The sequence below is a fragment of the Toxotes jaculatrix genome, chromosome 10 (genome assembly GCF_017976425.1).
Source record: "Toxotes jaculatrix isolate fToxJac2 chromosome 10, fToxJac2.pri, whole genome shotgun sequence".
In the NCBI taxonomy this organism is placed as follows: Eukaryota; Metazoa; Chordata; class Actinopteri; family Toxotidae; genus Toxotes; species Toxotes jaculatrix.
Window position 1 is genome coordinate 724,475 of NC_054403.1, and position 22,864 is coordinate 747,338.

Sequence of the window (22,864 nt, forward strand, 5' to 3'; positions counted from 1 at the left end):
TATGAGATCCTCTGGTTAATGCACCTGTGCACATTTTCATTTCCCTTATCAATAAAAACTGCCTGAGATCACCTTTCCTCCATATGTCAGACCTGCTGCTGTCAGTCAGGAGAGATTAACATATTTTTTTGTGCCAAACCTCATTCAACCTCTGATATTTTCTCTTTTTCTTTGAAGATGACATCTCAAATAAAATGTATTCTTTTAATAATTATCACTACATTTTAAGACAGACAGACAGACAGACAGACAGACATCATTCACCATGTCAAACTCTTTCCATTTCATAGATTGGTTTAACTGTTCTTCAAGGGAAGTTCAGTGACTTGAAAATTCTCTTGTATCCAGCCACTGATTTCTGCTTTTCAATCCCATTTTCTCAGAGACACTCAGTGTTGTTCTGTCTTCATGGTGGAGAGTTTCTCTGCTCACTCACCAAAAGCTGGATCCTCCAGATGCAGGTGTATTTATACTACAATCACCTGAAAGCCCTTGGCTGCACACAGGTGATCTCCATTTAGGTGATTTATAGACACTGTTACAGTTAAGGATATAGCCCTTAGTAGGGCTGGCTCAGGCAACTGAATCATCCCCTAGTTATGCTGCTATAGGCCTAGGCTGCTGGGGGACATCCCATGATCTACTGCGCACTTCTTCTTCTTCTTTCTCTCCTCAGACCCACTCTCAAATTTATTAGCCTTTATTACATGTCATTAACTCTGTGTCCTCTCTGTCCCGTAGTCCTGTGTTTGTTTCTCTCTGGTCTCTCTTTCTCTGTACCTTACTGCAGGTACCTCTGGCTCCGGAGCTGCATGTCCTATGGTCCTGGCTCCACCCACCTGCTGCTGTTTATTGTTTACAATGATCTATTTCTAACATGTTTAATGTTCCATTCTGCTACAGATAAATATTGGATTAATATTCTTTGCAAACTGTAATGTAAATAATTACCAGTCATGACAGCTTTTTGCCTCCGTGCTCTGTTTCATAATTCTAATCTGCTGAGCACACATTATCAAATAACTGTTCACTAACTGTAATGTAAATACTGACCCACATTGTCTGTATTATGCTGCATGTCTTTCTCTCCCTCTCCTCCATTCCTAGCTGTCCTATCTTCCTCCTTTTCCTCCTTTCACCCAGCCCGGCCATCGGCAGGAAGGTCCCCCATCTGAGCCAGGTTCTGCTCAAGGTTTCTTCCTGTTAAAAGGGAGTTTTCCTTGCCACTGTCGCCTTAAGTGCTTGCTCTGGGGTCAGGCTCTGGGTCTCTTTAAAACGCTTTGAGACAATTTTGATTGTGGAAGGCGCTATATAAATAAAATTGAATTGAATTGAATTGAATTAATTATGTGACTTTTCAAACCAACTGGCTTCACCACTGATGATTTAGATGTGTCCTGAGTGTTTTGTGTTTTACATTAATAATGAATTCAGATCACATTATTGAGATCTGTTTAACTTTGTCATTAAAGGGACTTTTTCTGTTTCTTCTTTTGCGAGTGTCAAAAGAAATTAAATTCCCTTTGATTCAATGTTATGTTGTTGTACAACACTGAATCAAAGGGAATTTAATTTAATTTCCAAGCAGGTGAAACACCTGCACTTTAAATCAACAGCTACACAATGACATAAACATTTAAAAGAAAAAAAGAAGAAAAGTATTAATCCATTTAGATAAGAAATGAGAGATTTTAGTGACACTTTCCAAAGTAAGTGAGTTGTTCTCTCTCACACACTCCTTCTCTCTCTGTTCTGGCCTCTTAAATAAAGCTTGATAAGCAGTGGCAGTTATTTCTATGGTAATTCACCAAAGAAACACATCACACATACTTAGGTCATGAAACTGGAAATCAGATTTCTGGCCATGAACAGGGCTCAGTAAACTAGACTTTATGTCTGGTTCAATGTAGCTGCCTGACAAACTCTCCACTTGTTAAATGAAGTGATTCAGTTACACTGACATTAAACAGCTGTGAGCTTCAGCCAGTGGGATGTGAAGAGGAAGCAGCAGATGAAACACTGCTCTTAAGGCGAGTGACATACAGTGGCTACAGGAAGTATTCAGACCCCTTCAGTTTTTGCAGACTTCACTGTTGTAGATTTAATTTTAAATAGATAAAATTAGCATCAGTCAGTATAGATTGAAAATGGGCCTGATTCACATTTGGTTAATTATCTATTTGAAATTTATTTGCTTTTGTCGCTTAACAATAGGATGAAAAAAATACAGCACAGAAACTTCTCTCTTCACCATCTTTTAGTGGAGAGCGTGGTACAAAGTCATGTTAGGAGCCGACAGTCTCTCCCTCCTTCCTCGTGTTTCTGGGAGAACCTCCCTAGTGTTTCTTGTTTGTCCCCTGTTTGTCTGTGTGTGTGTGTGTGTGTGTGTGTGTGTGTGTGTGTGTGTGTGTGTAGGCCTGGGTGTGGTTGACTTACTTTGGGTTTCCCTCCAGAGCTCCTGCTCACCTGTCTGCAATCACCTCATCAGCCACACCCTCAGCCTGCAGTGTATTGACAGCACTTCTTCTCTCCACACCATGTTGTCAGTTCACAGTACTGTTAATACTCCTGTTAATGATAATGTTTGATGTGTGCAGGTGGATAAAGCTCAGTGTTGATTAAATGGAGAAGCTGAATTCTCCCTCCACCTGTGTCTGTGACACAGAGTCTGACACTTCACATAAATTCTACTAGTGAAGACAATAAACAGTGTGTGTCCCACTGCTGATCACTGTAAACCTCCATTTCTGTCAGGAGGACATATGAACTGGATTCTCTCATCCTGTCATCCTTTGCTTTTTCCTTTACCTTCAGTAGCAACTTTCAAAGACACTAACATTTGTTTCACGTAGTTTAATTTGATGTAATGTTGTAAACAAATGACATAAACATATTTGCTTCAGAGTCAGAAGTTGCCTGATGTCTATTCATTTCTAAAAAAATCCACTCTGCTTGTTAACCGCTGCAGTCCAGTCAGTTGTGTTGAAGCTGTAGATCAGTGCATACATGAGAGATTTTGTTAAAAAGCAATTCAATTCAATTCAATTTTATTTATATAGCGCCTTCCACAATAAAAATTGTCTCAAAGCGCTTTACAGAGACCCAGAGCACAGTTGTTGAGTAAAGTTTGCCGTTTGTGAAAATGTGAGGCTGATCAATCACACTTCAGCTGCACCTGGTGTTGAAATGTGGTCTTCATCTGCAAGTTCTCCTGCATTATGATAAATCCAGTCATGCTCCTACATTTACAGCCAGAATTCACACACTTTCCTGTCCACATATCAACTAGATCAGATTTTCCATTAAACAGGTTTAATGAATTGTAATGAATGAATGAAATGTGTCTGGATGCACTGCAATAATAAATGAAAAGCTTTAGACGGATGTTAAGTGATAAACACACAGTACATGTCTCATGTTAAAATCCAGCACACACTGCTCCATGTATTTTCTGTCACTCTGTTGTTGTGAAGAATGGTCGACACAAATGATCTGTGACCCTATGTGTGTAAAAGCAAACACACTCACATCCAATTTAAATCTGGTTTGTTGACGTGTGAGTCCGACAACAACAACAGCCTCCTACACAGTTCAACACACTCACAAAATGTGTCGCTCCACTGAGACACCAGATGAATGTGATTTGATTTCATGGTTCTGCAGATCTCAGGGTTATTGACACAGAAAGAGAGAGAGAGAGAGTGTGTGTGTGTGTCTGTGTCTGTCTGTCTCTGTTACTGTGTCTAAGTATTTCGGAATGCTGTCTCTGCTGTGACAGATTTTGCTTAGTGTAGATGCAAAGTTGACAAAATATGCTGTGGTGAGAAATTCAGTGATTTCAGCAGCTGAATATTGAGCTCAGAGACTCACAGTGAAAATGTCATTTTTTTGGTGAGTAACGGTTGTGAGTCGTGGTACTGATGGATTCTTCAGAGCTGTAGGGATGAAGGACTTGATGAGTGTTTGTCTGCTCGCTACTGGTAGAAATTATTGTTGTTCACTAAAACCTCCAAATACAAGTTCCTCAAGAACAGATATTAATGTGGAACTTCACAGAATAATGACACTGTTACTGAAAATTCAGAAATGTTGGGAACTGCATTTCAAGACATGTTAGGTTGTGTGAGTGTGTTGTTGCAGCCTTAAATTTGGGAAAGACAAATATCCTCTTTGTCAAGCATTTGTTAGTGATGTCACAGCAGCTGCTTCACCTGTGACAGGTAAAACACCTGACACTGTACTGTTTGAAAGTTTCAACACAGGCTCTCAGTCCTCAGTGACTCTGTGTTGGTTTTTATTTTAACAGTCTGGTCCCTCAGTCATAGTAAGACCAGTTTCACTGAACCAAAGTCCACCATCAGAGCCTCTGTGCTGGGTTTAACCGAGGAAACCAAACCCCTCAGAGAAAACCTTATGAGATTGTCATGAACTGGCTTCGAACTCACAACAAAACAAAGGAGACCACACAAACAGGTAGGTGGTTACTCAATTATGTTTATTTAAAGGATAAAGAAAGGTAAATTCAAAAGTTAAAATAGGAATCAGTACAGTCAGTGGTGTACACTCCATACACCGGTGATTGTACTGATTCCTATTTCTGGTGGTCTAGTGGTTAGGATTCGGTGCTCTCACCGCCACGGCCCGGGTTCGATTCCCGGTCAGGGAACATATGTTTAACTGCATTTCGTTACCCTGTCCCTGTACATGTGTAATGACAATAAAGTTGAATCTAATCTAACTTCTGCAATGTGAATGTGTGGGATGTAAAAATAACCTAACAGAATATAAAATAACCAAACCTTATCAACCAGCTCAGTTGGTTGTGGGTTTTAGCCCCACTTTGGACAGCACCACCTCCCATGGGCTCACCACCTGTGGGAGGTGCCGTAGGACTTCAGTGCATTGTGGACTGGGCGGGAGTCGCCCCCTCGACCTGGGCCTGGACCCAGATAAGCGGCAGATGATGACATGACATGAACTTACCAACCAAAAGTTTACATGCCAGATTGAGTGAGAGAGCCCATGCGGGCCCATGCATTTGTGCAGTGGCTGTTTAGTCTCTCCTATGTACAGTGGCGATCAAAATTAGAGAACAACCTACAATTTCCTAAATTCCCAGGTCACTGCTTAGTCCTATTTGAAATTATCCAAACAGGAATAAAACAGCAGCTTTTAAGCATATTTCACAAGTTACATATTTTCTGAAACACAGTATAAAAAACTTTAATGAGATATTTGAAAAAGAACACTGATCAAAATTAGAGAACACTTTCAGATACCTCCCAGTTATTGGTGTTAATCTTGTACCTGGTGCTAATCTCGTTAATTATTTGACAAACCCTATTTAACTGGCAGCCTAACTTTCTAGTTTTCACTGACTTTGCAAGATGGTGAGCCATTCAAAAGTGACAGAAACCCTCCAACAGCAGGTTGTCCAGATGAAGGCCCAAAGGATGACCCTTTCGGCCATAGCAAGAGAAGTTGGTCATTCCAAATCTGTGATTTCTAAAATATTGCATCTTTACAACATCACACACTCATTCAAGTCCCCCAAGAAGGCTGGTCGTCCACGAAAGACAAATGCAAGAGAGGACAGGATAATGCGAAGAATCTCAATAGGCAATCGGTTCAATGCTGCAGCTGGAATTGCTCGCCAGTTCAGTGCTGAACAGGGTAAGGATATGTCTCGTCATACAGTGTCTCGACGTTTAACAAAATTTGGACTCAAAGCCCACTCTGCCGTGACCAAACCTCTCATTAGCAGAAAGAATCAAAAGGCTAGACTAACCTTTGCTGAGTAACATGTTGTGCGGACAGAGGAGATCTAGTCCAAAGATCACTTTAGTGATGAAAGCAAGTTTAATTTATTTGGGTCTGATGAGAAACATTGTTTGTCGTCAAATTGGGGAAAGACTAAACCCAAAGTGTGTAAAGAAGTCAGTGAAAGGTGGAGAAGGAAGTGTTATGGTTTGGGGGATGTCTTCTGCAGCAGGAGTTGGGCCTCTTATACAGCTGCATGGCAGAGTGAATGCAAATGTTTATCAGAACCTTCTTGAGCAACATGCAGTTACTTTCCTGTGTTCATCACCCAATCAGCCAGCAATTTTCATGCAGGACAATGTCCGCTGTCACACAGCAAAACAGGTAGAACAGTTCCTTGAAGCTGAAAACACTGAAATAATGAAATGGCCAGCCCAGAGTCCTGATCGAAACCCAACAGAAAATCTCTGGAAAATCCTAGTAGAAAAGTGGACCAAAATTACATCAGAGCAGTGTGAGAGACAAGTGATGTCCTGTGGCCACAGATGTGCTGAAGTCATTCAAAGCAAGGGCCTGTATACTTCCTACTAATTGTTGACTGTTGGAACCTTGGAAAATTTTAGTTGTAATCTTTCTCCGTGCTACAGTCATTACTGTTCTCTAATTTTGATTATTGTGTTTTCCTCAAAAAAATGATTTTTGTTGACGTGCCTTGGTTATTTTGTAAAACACTGTTCTTGTAGCATGGTATAGCCACAACAAAGATTCCTTCAAATTTTGAGCAATGAAGATTACATTATTTCAGAAAAAATCTAGTTTTCATAAATTGATCTCCACTGTACACTGCAGGCTGAGGGTGTGGCTGATGAGGTGATTGCAGACAGATGAGCAGGAGCTCTGGCAGGAAACCCAAAGTAAGTCAACCACACCCAGGCCTACACACACACACACACACACACAGACAAGAACACAGACAAACAGGGGCCAAACCAGAAACACTAGGGAACTTGTCCCAGAAACACGGGGAAGGAGGGAGAGACTGTCGGCTCCTAACATGACTTTGCATCACGCTCTCCACTAAAAGATGGTGAAGAGAGAAGTTTCTGTGCTGTATTTTTTCATCCTATTGTTAAGTGACAAAAGCAAATACATTTCAAATAGATAATTAACCAAATGTGAATCAGCCCCATTTTCAATCTATACTGACTGATTAACAAAATGCTGATTTTATCTATTTAAAATTAATTCTACAGCAGTGAAGTCTGCAAAAACTGAAGGGGTCTGAATCAAGGGGGGGGTTGTAGGTTTCAGCAGTGAGGATCACTTCCGCATTCAAAAAGCTGCAGTTCCTCGGCTGCCGCTGGGGGCTGGCTCCAGAAGTGAGCAATTCTCCATTGACCCCCATGTTAAAATAGCCAACTTTACAGCCTAAAAAAACATATTTACAGCCTGGTACATTTTTTGTTTTTGGTCTCTATTGATAGTTTCCACCTCCTTGAACACTGTGAGGGGGGTGAATTTTTTTGTACCACAACCGTTTTAGTGTTATTTAGGCTTAGTAAATTGGGGCGTGGTTACGTTGAGTGACAGCCCATACACAGGCACTGACAGTTAGCTCTGGGCTAAGCGGCAACATCCAGAGGCCTCCGGCTACCTCCAGCGGTTGACAGGGGCTGCAGTGTCCGTGTTTGTTTGCCAATGTTCGGATAGGTTTTTGTGACAGTATGGCTTGTTGTAGTGTGGACTGTACTAACCGACCGTCTAAGGAGTCTGTGTTGCAGTTTTTCCGGTAAGTAAATTTCTCACAGTTTTACCTGGATGTTTGCACTAATTAGTACCGGCATATTTTGCCGCTGGCTTATGACTTAATTGCCGATTTATGGTCGCTGCTGATACAGATAGAGGATTGGAGCGGATAATGTTAGGAACGCTGCTGCGGTGTGTTCCGTGCTCTAAGAGTCCGTTTATTGCGGGAATACTAGGCTACAATTTTATTTCGTCTCATTTATCTGTTTAAAAAGTCCGACATTGCATGGACAGAGCAGCTCCGTCAGTAAGCGGCTGCTGTAAGTGGATAGTGGGTGGAGGCAGCGGTGAAAACCGGTAAATATTAAACATTTTAATATATTATTATCATCATAATTTTTATCGTTATCATTAATAATAATGACAATAATAATAATAATAATAATGTTTTTAACTTTTTAATATATTTCATTAATATGAAATAATAATGATTGTTTCACAGTTAAATAATAGGCTAGAAATAAATTTCCCCCCACAACTCCACCAAACCCTGCAGCTCCACCTAAAACCTCTCTATCTGAAACAGTCATGTTTAAAACACAGCAGCAACAGTGTTTCATCTGCTGCTTCCTCTTCACATCCCACTGGCTGAAGCTCACAGCTGTTTAATGTCAGTGTAACTGAATCACTTCATTTAACAAGTGGAGAGTTTGTCAGGCAGCACTGAACCAGACATAAAGTCTAGTTTACTGAGCCCTGTTCATGGCCAGAAATCTGATTTCAGGCTCCATGACCTAAGTATGTGTGATGTGTTTCTTTGGTGAAATACCATATAAATAACTGCCACTGCTTATCAAGCTTTATTTAAGAGGCCAGAATAGAAAGAGGAGGAGTGTGAGAGAGAGAACAACTCGCTTACTTTGGAAAGTGTCACTAAAATCTATCATTTCTTATCTAAATGGATTAATACTTTTCTTCTTCTTTTTTTCTGTTAAATGTTTATGTCATTGTGTAGCTGTTGATTTAAAGTGCAGGTGTTTCACCTGCTTGGAAATTAAATTCCCTTTGATTCAGTGTTGTACAACAACATAACATTGAATCAAAGGGAATTTGATTTAATTTAATTTCTTTTAACACTCACAGAAAAAAAGTCATTTTAATGACAAAGTTAAACAGATCTCAATAATGTGATCTGAATTCATTATTAATATAAAACACAAAGCACTCAGGACACATCTAAATCATCAGTGGTGAAGCCAGTTGGTTTGAAAAGTCACATAATTAGATAAATGGAGATCACCTGTGTGCAGCCAAGGGCTTTCAGGTGATTGTAGTATAAATACACCTGCATCTGGAGGATCCAGCTTTTGCTGAGTGAGCAGAGAAACTCTCCACCATGAAGACAGAACAACACTGAGTGTCTCTGAGAAAATGGGATTTAAAAGCAGAAATCAGTGGCTGGATACAAGAGAATTTCCAAGTCACTGAACTTCCCTTGAAGAACAGTTAAACCAATCACTATGAAATGGAAGGAGTTTGACATGGTGAATGATGTATGTCTGTCTGTCTGTCTGTCTGGAGCAGGCTGTTCTAAAAAACTGACATGTCAGAGAAGAAAACATGAGCAGCTCCAAACAGTTTCACACCATCTTTGTACTTTCACACTCTGATGTTAGCTTTGGTTTCTCTCTCTGTCTCGTCCTTTTAACAACCTCCTGCAGCAGGAGTCACATTGAATTTGTCACATCTGATGACTCTTCACTTCAACCAGAAAAAAATTAGGGTAATGTGGTTCAGTGCTGAGCCTGATAAACTAAAAGGGTTGCATTTGAGAATAAAGCAGTTCAATATCATTTGGAGGTTAAAGCATCAGAGGTAGGATGAGGTTTGGCACAAAAAAAAATATCTGATTCTCTCCTGACTGACAGCAGCAGGTCTGACATATGGAGGAGAGATGATCTCAGGCAGAGATTTTGATAAGGGAGATAAAAATGTGAAAAGGTGCATTAACCAGAGGATCTCACAGTCTTCTCTGTGTATCAGATCATCTATGGTGTCATGTACTTCAGGAAATGATTTAGTGTTTCACAGAGTTGTTCCTTTGGAAACATGGAGTCAAGAAAATCAATTCTGAATCTGATGTTCTGAAGTACAGAGATGAATCTCTGTCAAGTGGATTTAACCAAGCCTTCAACCCTTTGTCCTCAGGATGCTGACCACGATCTCCATTCTGTTCTGACTTTCTGACTTTTTTCTTTCTTAAAATAAGATCCTGACCATCCAAAACATATGAAAGTATAATAAATCTGATTCCAACAAAGCTCTTTAGATTCAAAAAGATCAGTCGATACTTCACACAACTATAAATGTTTGAACCATATATTATCAATTTCTTATGAGATTTATATTGTCAACTACTTGTTTAATATACATTCATGACCCACAGCCAGCACAGGCAGACACCTCATGTGTTTTATTCATCTAATGATAGTGATCGGTCGATGTGGTCTTGGTTTTGTTGAATGTCGCCTTACAACTGATATTTTTGTACCTTATGTGTTAATATTGAAAAAAATGCTGAATCAGCCCTTTATGTTTTCCACAGGAAGAGGACATTTTCTCCCTGAACACATTTGTTTGAGGCTGAGAGATTTCTTGTCTTGCAGCTGAGTATCCTGCCCCTTGTGTTTATATTATATTGAGTGTCACGGGTACAGTATGTCACAACTGAGCAAAGACGGAAGCCAAAAGCACGACTCCAGGGAGCAGAATCAAAAAGAAAGTCATTATTAAACAAAGTAGCAAATAATAATCACCCAAACGGGGAAAACGCAAGGAAACAAAATACCAAAAGAAGAACATAAAATCACTCAAACAAGGTAACACAAAATCACTCTTACGAGGAAAAACAACAAACTCAAAGACAGGGCAGCAAGGCGAAGATCAAATAAACAAAGAACACAAAACCTGACAAGAAGAGCACTGACGAGAATAACACACTGGTTCACTTGACGAGAGACAAGACGAACTGGCACAGAACAAAGGGAGACACAGACAATATATAGACACAAGGTAATGGGAAACAGGTGGAAACTAGTGATGGGTAGATGAGGCGTCATGAAGCGTTTTGACACATTGCAACACTGTATTGATACTGTGTCAATACTGTGTCACTGAATACTGACACCTGCTGGACCTTAAAAATCCCTACAGGCAACCCATTTGACAGACTCAACTGACACTGATTTGATGATCTAGTATATACAATAATGTAATTTAAGTCATTGTATTTTATATTGTATTATTTCATATCTTCATTTAAATTTAAAATATCAATATATATGATATTTTTTTTAGATACAGTCAATAAATAATGTGAACATGTATCATAACGTGAAAATCTAAGTGAACGTGTTGTGAATGAGGATGCTTGTGGACTGGGATTTATTTATTTATTTATTTAATTTTATTTAATTTTATTTTTTTTTACAAATTTTTATTCAAAAAAATTAGTTTTTCCAATGTTTTGAAATTGAGTCTGTTACGCTTTTTTGATACAACTTCTCCAGCTGTAGAAAACACCCGCTCACACGGCACAGATGAGGCTGGAGTGCAGAGAAATTGTAAGGAAAGCCGGAAGAGGTTTGGATAGATTGTCTTTTAGTTGTCCCAGTATCTCATAGGATCCTGGGACATGGCAATATTGCCCTCTGCCAGGTATCTCTACACCTCCTGGATGGCATCAGCTGTGACACTTTTGGTCTGCTTGCCCACTTCGATGTCGAGATGTTGCCAAAGGTTACCTAAAAAACAACAAATTGGCATTTTAGTACATGATTTCATGCCTGAAGTGGTTGCAGACAGTTGTTGTGAAGACAGTCCCGGCTGGGGCTCATTTGTGCATCTGATCACAGACGCACATTCTGACCGCAGTCTACTGATGGCCTCATTTCACTTGGAGGAACTGCGGAACCCAAGTGATTTAAATCTGGGGTCTTGAAGTGTTGCTAGGGTCAACACACTTAATGACTCCAGATTGGAAGCAGTGTCTGTGACTCGATGCTTCAGGTGTTCATGTAGGTGTATGGCTGCCTGTGTGTGCAAGGTTGAAGCATTACGCTCTAGTGCAAGAGCATTTTCATCATTGGGATGACCTTTGACCCTGACACTTGTCTCTCTTCAGACAACTCCACTGTAGCTTGATGGAAAGGAGCAAGCACAAGAAGTGTTTCTCCTATGATGGTATACTCATCAGCTGTAAGTGGAGTCAAACCTGTTTTTAGAGAGGCCAGAGATACCCACACTGGTTCTCTCTCATTATGCAGCCTTGACAGCTTTTCATATGTGCTGTTCCAGCATGTTGGCACCTCATTGATAAGTTTCAGGGTTGGTCGTCCCAAGATGGGACAGGTAGAATAAGATGAGATTAACTCAGCTACTCTAAATTTTCCTTACTCACCTGTAGGGCTGAACAATTTTAGGAAAAGTTCTAATTGCGATTTTTCTGGCAGATATTACGATTTTGATTTGATTCACGATTTTCTTCAAATCAGGCTTCAGTGCAATATTCACAATATACAGTAACATTTACAAACATGACAAAAAATGACATCATACAATTAAAACATTAAATGCCATTACTCGAATGCACTCTAATGAACTAAAAGAGCATCTTTGACTGTCTTAACTTAAAGTAGTGCAAAAAAAATCCTTGTGTTAAGTTAAATAAAATACAAAACAATTCCCCCCCAAAAAAATAAATAAATAAATATATCATTTTAAGAAAAACAAAATTCAACAATTACCAAATGATCTTGCCCAACAGCCTTACACTCACGTAGGTATAGGTCAAGGTCAGTCTTTTATGGCTCAAGGGAGCTAGCTTATCAACATTTATAGCAGCAGTTAAAGTACTTTATTCAACCCTATATTAAGAAACCTGGACTATCTTTTTACAGTCAGTGAAATTGAAAAGTGATGGTAATGAAATAAGACTCTTACTAAAATAAAATTACCCTGTTTCTTCCCTTCTGAAAAATGTCAGACATTAAAATAGGTGAGTCATTCATTTATGGCTCAGCAGCACCCAAATGTTGCACGTCAATTCTGACCCCAGCTTGACAGACACTCTCTCAGTCCCGGGGCAATATTCTGTCCGGTGTGGTCAGTGGGAAAGTCTGCTGTCTGCAGGCAGCGACTTTTCAACTCAGAGTTGTCATTTACGAAATGCACAGTCAGACTAAGATATGGCTCGGTCGTTCTGCTTGACCACATATCAGTAGTTGTGGCATAATTCTCCACATTTTTCAGCTCTGTTAGCACTTTTTCTTTACACTCCGCGTACAGCTGTGGGATGGCAACCTGGCTGAAAGTAGGTGTGGAGGGACTTTTTCATCATGCGCTCGTCATGCAAAAGCCTGTGGTGATTTTTTAAGTGCCAGTATAAATTGGTTGTGTTTACATAGATGTTGCAACTTTAGTGCGATAGGTTTTGCACAGTATCTGTTTCTGGTGCACGTCTGCAGCCTCAAACCCGAAATACTCCCAAATGGCCGACGTGCTGTTTTTCTTTGGGATTAAATCCTGTAACTCTGCTTCTGGTCAATTTCAGAAATTAAGGAGCAGGTTGTACTGATTGGCATGACCTGTGGAGGAGCAGCATGCTGCTTCTGATTGGTGAGCTTGGCAGGTAAGGAGACAGCTTGTATGTGTAAAATAGTTGACACAGCAGATCCTGGGTCAGACAGGAGCACTGCAAAAAACCACAGCTTTGATGATCACATGATTGCGTTGTCTTAAATCACAATTCCGATCAGAAAACGTTAAATCATTCACCCCTACTCACCTGTATATATAGGTTATACAGGATAAGCCATGTCCTATTAGTGTCAGCACTTTAGCTGCTAATGACAAGAAATTAAAACAGTCATGTGGACAAATGTTAATACTTTTAAAAATACTACCTTTTCTTTTGAGTGATATGGACAAAGACTATTGTCTTTGTCCATATCATATCACCATAATTGTTCAAATTGTCCTTGCTCCTGTTATTTCTTTGGAAACTGTATTACAGCTCAGACGCATGTTTGAGCAACATCTGCATCAGTTTAAACAACTTTTTCCTGAAGCCAATGTAAAACCCAAGCAGCATGACATGTTGCCTCTACCTAGCCAGATCATATCTCTTGGTCCTTTTAATTAGAAGTATGTGTATGCCATTTGAAGCGAAGCACAGTTATTTTAAGCAGTGGGCTTCTAAGTTCAATTTTAAAAATGTCTGTAAATCACTTGCAAACCATAATCAGTTCCTTGAATGCTGTCAAAATCAAACAGGTATTGAGCATCCAATTTTTTGCCAGTGAAAGAAAATCGGGGCCTGTCTCAGCTGTCAGAAATATTGATTATGTTAAGAGAAAAGTCAAAGATTTTTTCAGACATAGAGGTCATGCAATCTGTTGTCTCAGTGAAATGGTACATCCTCAATGGCAATAAGTACATCAGTGGGAAGTCTATGATTACTGTAGATGTAGATGGAGCTTTCCCAGTGTTTGGACTGATAAAAGATATCTTTATGATATATGATTCCTCTATTGTTGCTTTTGAGTACCAGCGTTATGTGACACTGAATTTGAGTCCAGAATTGCTGCATATGAGGTGGCAGGTCCCACTGTTGCTCAGGCTACAGAATGTACATGAACTCATTAACTGTATTTCCTATTTTTCAGTTATTTTCAAAGAACATACGTTTGTGCCATCAAAAAATGCCATGGACTGTATGATGAGCTGTGGTTAAGGTTGTATCATTTCTTTCACATTGTTTGAACATGCTTGAAGTCAGAGCAATAGTTTTTTGTTTGACTCTTGAATCAAGCAACTTAAGTTTGTTGCTGAATCTTAAAATTATATTTATTTTGATGAGACTTTGGGTGAGAGATGTCTGTGAATGTTCTCATTCATCCAGGTCATAGTTCTCTCTTTGAAAATTGAATCGAAGGCAACTGGACATATGTTTGTCTGGGAAGACGTTTCGCCTCTTATCCAATGTGCTTCATCAGTTCGTATGCATCGGCCTTTCTAGTCCGCACTAGTCTGACCAAGAAAGTGGAGTAAGACCCAGGTATTTAACCTGTTGTGGGTGGGACCACCAAAGTACCTGTGAAAGTACTGGTTTCACCTGACCATTGTTGTGGTCCCCAGTGAACGACAGTCGTCAGGCTCATGTGACCTAGTTTGTGTCTCATGTGAACGACAGTCGTTAGGGTCAGGTGAGTCCCTGGTGGATGACGCTCGTTGAGAGTCGTCTGAGGTTAAGTTGTTTACTCTCCTGGGTACACATGAAAGGGCTACATTGTAAATGGGGGATAGGTGGTGTCGCAGACCCCCTCCTCTGTTTAGTGATGGTTTTTCCACTTTCACATAGATGGCTTCTTTGACTCCTCTCTCAAACCATCTGTCCTCCCTGTCCAGGATTTTGACATTGCTGTCTTCAAAGGAGTGTGCTTTTTCCTTTAGATGTGAGTAGACAGCTGAGACTGGACCCGAGGAGTTAGCCCTTCTGTGTTGGGCCATGCGTTTGTTCAAAGATTGTTTAGTTTCCCCAATATATAGGTCCTTGCATTCCTCACTGCATTTGACCGCATATATTAGGTTGCTTTTATGATTGTGTGGTATCTTGTCTTTGGGGTGTACCAGTTTCTGTCTGAGAGTGTTGCTGGGTTTGAAACATACAGGAATTTGATGTTTGTTAAAAATCCTCCTGAGTTTCTCTGAGACCCCAGACACGTATGGAATGACAATGTTTTTGCGTTTATCTTCCATATTCTCAGCATCCTCCCTGTTGGTATTCTTTCTGGAGCGTGTTGTTTTGCCAAACGACCAACTCGGATAGCCACAAGTTTTCAGAGCTCCCTTTATATGCTTATGTTCTTCTGCTTGGGCCCGAGTGGAGGTTGGTATGTTGTCAGCCCTGTGTTGCAAGGTTCTGATAACTCCCAGTTTGTGCTCCAGTGGATGATGTGAGAGATGTAATGGATCTTATTTTAACACTTATTTCCCTCTTTTTTTTTTTTAGATTTCCTGCTTATTTGAGACAAAAAAGATCAGATTGTGCTTGATTTAAGATTATAGTGTAATGTTGAACACTTCAATTAAAAAATGATCTCTTAAAACAAGTTAAATTATCTCACACTTCTAAATCTAAGGTTTTTTTTTTTTTTTTTTTTATCTTGGTAAGAACCAAATCATTTGCAGTTCACCTGCTGTCCTGTCCTTAGTGTTACCTGTTTCTCTGTCTTTGTCACCTCCGGGATTTGTCCTCTGTTCCCTTTGGATTCACTTTTCATTTGTTCACCCCAAGTAAGGACTTCAAACTTTGAAGTTTTGGACTTGAGCCTCTGAAGTTTTTAACCTTTTTGGACGATTTAGTTGTTTAAGTTTTGTTTCCTGGCCTTGAACTTTGATCCAGTAATTTTGAGTTTAATAAAGAGGACTTTAACTGACTCGTGCGTACGTTTTGGGGTTTCTATAGTAGTGCTCTTGGCCACAGCTGTGACTGTACCAGGTCTGTGCTGACCTCTCATTTCATATTTTTACACTGTGTTTAAATATATGACACCTTGTGGACACAATATCATCAGAAAGGATTTTAAGATAAGATACTTTATTGTCGTATATACAACAAAATTCAGGTGCACATCCAAAATATGATGCTCAGTAAGTTAAAAAAAAAAAAAAAAGAGATAAGTTGAGTCAATCAAGAATCTCAATCATTCCAACATGTACACAATCCTATCACTTATGTCAGCTAAAGTACTGCAGTATGCTGGTCATAAAATTATTTCATGTATAAAATAAAGTGACAGTGGGGAAGAAAATAATAAATGAACAATCATAAAATTATTGCAAACAATCAAATATTGCATGTGGATTGGTTACATGGGTTTTTATTTCAGAGATGAGTTGAGTGTGGTTATGGCTTTGGGATAAAAGCTGTTCAGCAGTCTTGTGGTTGGTGTTTTGATGGATCTGTACCGTTTTCCTGAGGGGAGAAGCTGAAACAAAGTGTGGGCAGGGGGTGAGAGTCTTTTAAAATGCAGGATGCTTTCCTGAGGCAGTGGATTCCAACAGTGACAGGTTTTCAAACATGACATAAAATAGGTGGGGGAGATAAAGGATTTATAAAAGGTCAACCAGGATTGTAAAATCTTCAGATAGGGTTATGGAGCTGGGGCGTAGGCAAGGTATAAAGGTTAGGGTTAGGATTAAATAGAGTGGGCAGAGGGATGGCTAAGGTTAGGATTAGGGAAGTTTAGGGGTTTGTGTGGGTGAGGATTGAACAAGTTAGGAGGGAGGAGAGAGAAAGGTGAGGAGGTAGGGGGGGTTAAGGTTAGGGAAAGTATGGGGTTGGGGTTTGGGTTGGGGTTAAGGGTTATGGGTGAATTTTTTGTGCACTGGCCTACTGATCTGTAAATTCAAAATAAGAAGGAGAAAGAGAGACTAAGAATAGCCCTGTTGACAGGAGTCCGGTGGTGGCGAATAATTGGAGGGGAGAGGAGGAAAAAAGGGGGGGGGGGGGGGAAATTAAATAAATAAAAATTCTTTTATGGGGGAAGGTGGGATACAAACCCCAGTCTGCTGGGTGGCAAGCAGGGGTAATAACCATTAGGCTATAGAGGGGACAAGGGAGAATTGATTGAAGGAGGGAAAGAGACTGAGCAGAGGTGGAGGTCAAACTCTGGTCTGCTGGGTGACAGACGGGAATGTTTGGCATTGAGCTATATATTGTTTGAGAAAGGTGTAGGGTAACTTTAATCAATGCTTAGAAAAAAAGTTTAAATTGATAATTAATAATTGGGGGTGGGATACGAACCCCAGCCTGCTGGGTGGCAGGCGGGGATAATAGCCATTAGGCGATAGGGGGAGTGGGAGAACTTACTGTAAGGAGAGAAAAAAAAAACGGAAAGCCCTTTAGTCGTCGTTGAGTCCTTTGGGTACCAAGTTTGTGAATCCAGATTTTTTCAACTTTCTTTCTTCGTTTTATTGTCCATGCATCATTGTTTTCAAGTCCAGAAATTATCAGGTGGGTAGGGGGATGTGATTGGAAATGTTGTACTTAAGGGGTAGTTAGTCGACCTTCTCCAGTGTTGTAAAGATGCTGTGAAAGACGAGTATGGATGGAGTGTTTGGTTTCGCCTATAGGCCTATAGTGTTTTTGACAGAGTGTGCAGGTGATGATATTAACTACGTTGGTGGTGGAGATGGAGAAATTTCCTGTTGTGGGAAATGCAGTATTTGCATGTGGGTTATGGATGAATTTTCTATTCTTGTAATGGTGGCTATGTTGTAGTGTGGGTGTGGGTCTATGGTCCGAATATTTGGATCTAATGAGAAGGGAATGTAGGTTTTTAGGAGAAAAAAAAAAAAAAAAGGAGGTGGGATAACTTTAAAATTAACTTAGAAGGAATTGAAAATTGATAAATGGGAGTGGAATACGGAACCTAGCCTGCTGGGTGGCAGGCGGGGGTCATAGCCATTAGGCAATAGGGGGAGTGAGAAATCATATTGTAAGGAGAAAGAGGAAAAAAAAACAAAAAAAACAAAACAAAAACAACACACCAAGGGGGGAAGAGTCCTTTAGTTATCGTTGAGTCCTTTTGGTATTGTAGTGCCGAGTTTGTGGATCCAGATCTTTTCTGCTCTTTTTCTTTGTCTTATTGTCCATGTGTCGTTATTTTCCAGTCCAGAGATTATCAAATGGGTAGGCGGGTGTGATTGAAAATGTTGTACTAAGGGGGTGGTGAGTCGACCTTCCCCAATGTTATAAAGATGTTGGGAAAGACGGGTATGGATGGAATGTTTTGTTTCACCTATATAATGTTTTTGGCAGAGTGTGCAAGTAATAATGTAGACTACGTTTGTGGTGGAGATGGAGAGATTGCCTATTATGGGGAATGCAGTGTTTGCATGTGGATTGTTGATGAATTTTCTATTCTTATAGTGGTGGCTATATTGTAATGAGGGTGTAGGTCTGTGGTCCGAATATTTGGAGCTAGTGAGGAGAGAGTGTAAGTTTTTATGTTTTCTGTATGCTGAGATAATTCTGTAGTTTTGGAAAGCTGGATGTTGAGCCTGTAGTGTGGTGAAGCTATTTTTGATCATCCGGTGTATTCCTATGGCACGTTGTGAGTAAGTGGAAACAAATGGTATGAGGTGTGTGGTGCGTGTGAGTGGTGGGTCTGGTCCAGCCTGTAGATTTGGGGTGGGTTTAGGGATGGGAAGAGGTTGAGGATTAAGGTTCAGATCAGATGGGGGGGGGGGGGGGGGGGGGGTTAGGGTTAGGATAAGAGGAGGATTTGGGTTTGCAAGTGAAGAGGGGGAAATCAGGTGTGGGTGAAAGAAGAGGGGGGTGGTTAAGGTTACGGTAGGGGATAGGTTGAGGGTTGGGGTTAGAATAGGAGGGAATGGAGAGGTTAAGGTTAGGGTTTGGGTAGGGGGGAAGGTTAGGGTTAGGAATAGGGGGGCGGGAATCAGATAAGGAGGGAGAAAGATACAAACCCTTGTTCGGGTAGGGGGAGGAGGGCATTGAGGCTGGATCAGACCCAAGGACCTGGGGTGGGGAGAGGTGTTGAGAAGGCGGAGAGGGTGGGGAAGAGCAAGTGGGAGCGAGAGAGGCCAGTGTAGAATTTTTGATATATCGGAGGAATCTTTTAGAATAGCCCCTTGAACGCAAGCTATTGAAGAGGGTGGAAGTGGCTTTATGAAAATCTTTGATGTCTGAACAAATGCGAAAGAAACGAATGATTTGAGATTTGATGATGCCTTTAAATGTGTGTTTTGGGTGATAACTCGATTTGTGAAGGAGAGCATGTGTGTCTGTTGGTTTGAAGTAGATCTTTGTTAACAGTGTTTTGTGTGTAGTATTGGATGGGCCGAAAAAAACTGTGGTGTCTAGAAAATTGATATGTGTTGGATTTATTGTGTACTTAACTGATGGATGGATGATGGTTATTAAGGATATGGATGAAGTCAGGAAATGTGGAGGGATGATGGGGCCAGATGCCAAAAATATCATCTAAAAACCTGAGGTAGAGTGTTGGTTGAAGGGGGCATTTTTTCAGGACTTCTCGCTCCCACTCGCTCATGTAGAGGTTAGCGTATGAAGGGGCGAATCTCTGGCCCATGGCTGTCCCATGAATCTGTAAATAAAATTGGTTATTGAATAGAAAGTCATTGTTGGTTAAACATAAATGAATCAGGTCAAGTAGTTCTGAGTCGGGACGGTTTGGATATGGGTTTCTGTTGAAAATGTTGCGTATTGTTTGTAAACCAAGTTCAGTGTCTATGTTTGTGTATAAATTGTCAATGTCTATTGTGAACAGGAGGGATTGGGAGGGGACAGCCATGGGTCTGATTAGTTGAATGAAGTGGTAAGTATCTTTAATATAGCTGGGGTGGTGGGTGGAGCAGGGGACCTAAAAAGTGATCTATGTATGGGTTGAGGTTAGGGTTAGGATAAGAGGAGGGTTTGGGTTTACAAGTAGAGGGGGGGAATCAGGTGTGGACAGAGGAAGAGGGGGGTAGTTAAGGTTAGGGATAGGGTTAGGATAGGGGATAGGTTGAGGGTTAGGATTAGGATAGGAGGGGGTGGAGAGGTTAAGGTTAGGGTTAGGCTAGAAAGAATTAATTTTTAAATAATCACAAATTGTGACTATGGTGCACTGGCACAGGTGCCTGCACAGTGTCACCTCCCCCACTTCCCTTTATGGTCTGTATTTTTTTCTTTTTCTCCTGAGAGGTTGATTCTGATTTATGTTATTGTTTTTTTTCTTTTTTGTTTTATATTTCTTAGACCAACCTATTGACAGTCCCTCCGTTTTTGGGTTGGGACGGAGAGTCAATCTCTTCTCTCTAAAAAACTGGAGTCATCTGCAATGGTTAATAACATTATTACAATATAATAAATACAATAAATATCAGATAAAGGAATAAATAACATTAAGGTAAGTGCTTGAAAGAGTTGGTATAAGTGCAATGAATAAAAATACCATTATATACATAAATAAGAAGAAAAGCATGCAAAATCTTTCATATATCATGCAAAGTATAAGGAAATTTCATAAATATACACACCTACACATACACACACCATATATTGTGAGCACAATTGTTTTATTATTAACCCTATTTCTATTTCATAAGGGTGCAGTGGCTCCATGATTTAGATTTAGTTCTGGCTGGATATCCGACATGTATATTTTTCTGTTCCACATGGTTGTTTTGAATTTCTAAATTTCTCTATAGTTTGCCAATCTTTCATCCTCTAATTGAGGATCATTGGTTTCTTCATTAGGCACTAAGGGAGGATAAGATACAGGAGATAAAGTTATGCAAATTGAGACATGGGTGGTATAGAGGTTAGGGTTAGCGTTAAAGTGGGGGGTGGAATGGTTAGGGTTAGGATAGGGGAGGTTTAGGGGTCAGGTGATGAGGTAAAAGGGAGAGGGGAAAAGGAAAAAAGGATAGAAGGGTTAAGGTTAGGGAGAGTATATGGATGGGGGAGTAATAAAAGGTTAGGATTAGGAGGGGTAGGGAGGTATTAGAGAGGGTAGAGAGGTTAGGATTAGGCAAGGGAGGGGAGGAGGGAGAAGGAGGGAGGGAGGGAGGAACGGTTAAGGTTAGGAATGGAAAATACGGGTTGGGTTTAGGTAAAAGGGAATACAAAAACAAGGGAGGGGGAAAAAAAGGAAAAGAAAAGAGGGCGGGGGGGGGGGGGAATTTAAGGGTCAATAAACTATCTGATCTACAGGTATTGAAGCGAGCATTGTCCACTGGCAGGTGGATTATCCTATGCTCGGTTCAAATGTACCAGTTTTATTTTAGAGTACCCTCAAGATAAGGATTGTTCCCTCAAAAAGTGCGAGTAGAGTTTAATTTTTTTTTTTTAATTAAATAAGACAAAACAAACCATGTGGAAAAGAGACAACAATAATCCTGCTCAGAAGAATGTATTCAGACCATTATTTTATTATTCTCTTAAGTTTCCTGTTTTCCTTAGAATCCTCCTGCTGTTATTAGTTATTGATCTAATCATAAATTCCATTTAATATATTTCCAGGCCAAAGGAAATTTTGGTTTGTAATTTTTCAATCCATCATCTCTCTTGTGTCTCTCCCTCTTTCTCATTGGCTCTCTGTTCCAGTGTTGCACCTCTGGACGCCAGTGCTTTTCAGATGCTGTGAGATCGCACCTGAAATTGTTATATCAGGAAGGTCATCATCATCATCATCATTATCTGCCGCTTATCTGGGGCCGGGTCGCGGGGGCAGCAGTCTAAGCAGGGACGCCCAGACTTCCCTCTCCCTGGCCACTTCCTCCAGCTCTTCCGGGCGAACCCCGAGGCGTTCCCAGGCCAGCCGAGAGACATAGTCCCTCCAGCGTGTCCTAGGTCTTCCCCGGGGCCTCCTCCCGGCGAGACATGCCCGGAACACCTCCCTAGGGAGGCGTCCAGGGGGCATCCTGAATAGATGCCCAAGCCACCTCAACTGGCCCCTCTCGATGTGGAGGAGCAGCGGCCGCACTCCAAGCTCCTCCCGGATGACCGAGCTCCTCACCCTATCTCTAAGGGAGCGCCCAGCCACCCTGCGGAGGAAACTCATCTCGGCCGCTTGTATCCGAGATCTTGTCCTTTCGGTCATGACCCAAAGCTCATGTCCATAGGTGAGAGTAGGAACGTAGATCGACCGATAAATTGAGAGCTTCGCCTTTCGGCTCAGCTCCTACTTCACCACAACAGACCAGTACATCGACCGCATTACTGCGGAAGCTGCACCGATCCGCCTGTCAATCTCACGCTCCGTCCTTCCCACACTCGTGAAGATAAGACCCCAAGATACTTATACTCCTCCACTTGAGGAAGGAACTCTCCTCCAACCCGGAGGGGGCAAGCCACCCTTTTCCGGTCGAGAACCATGGCCTCGGACTTGAAGGTGCTGATTCTCATCCCAGCTGCTTCACACTCGGCTGCAAACCGCCCCAGTACATGCTGAAGGTCTTGGTTTGATGGAGCCAACAGGACAACATCATCCGCAAAAAGCAGGGATGAAATCCTGTGGTCCCCAAACCGGACTCCCTCCGGCCCCTGGCTGCACCTAGAAATCCTGTCCTTAAAAATTATGAACAGAACCGGTGGCAAAGGGCAGCCCTGCGGGAGTCCAACATGCAATGAAACAGGTCTGACTTACTGCCGGCAATGCGAACCAAGCTCCTGCTCCGGTCGTACAGACCCTGACAGCACTTAGCAGAGGGCACCCGGACTCCATACTCCCAGAGCACCCTCCTCAGGACCCCACGAGGCACATGG

At 41.1% G+C, this 22,864-nt stretch overlaps 1 non-coding gene across 1 annotated transcript; it reads left to right on the forward strand.

Moving 5' to 3' along the window:
* The first annotated feature begins 4,594 nt into the window (after positions 1-4,594).
* On the forward strand, positions 4,595-4,666 carry trnae-cuc. Its single transcript has one exon. It is a non-coding gene; the product is annotated as a tRNA-Glu (tRNA).
* Positions 4,667-22,864: the final 18,198 nt, after the last annotated feature.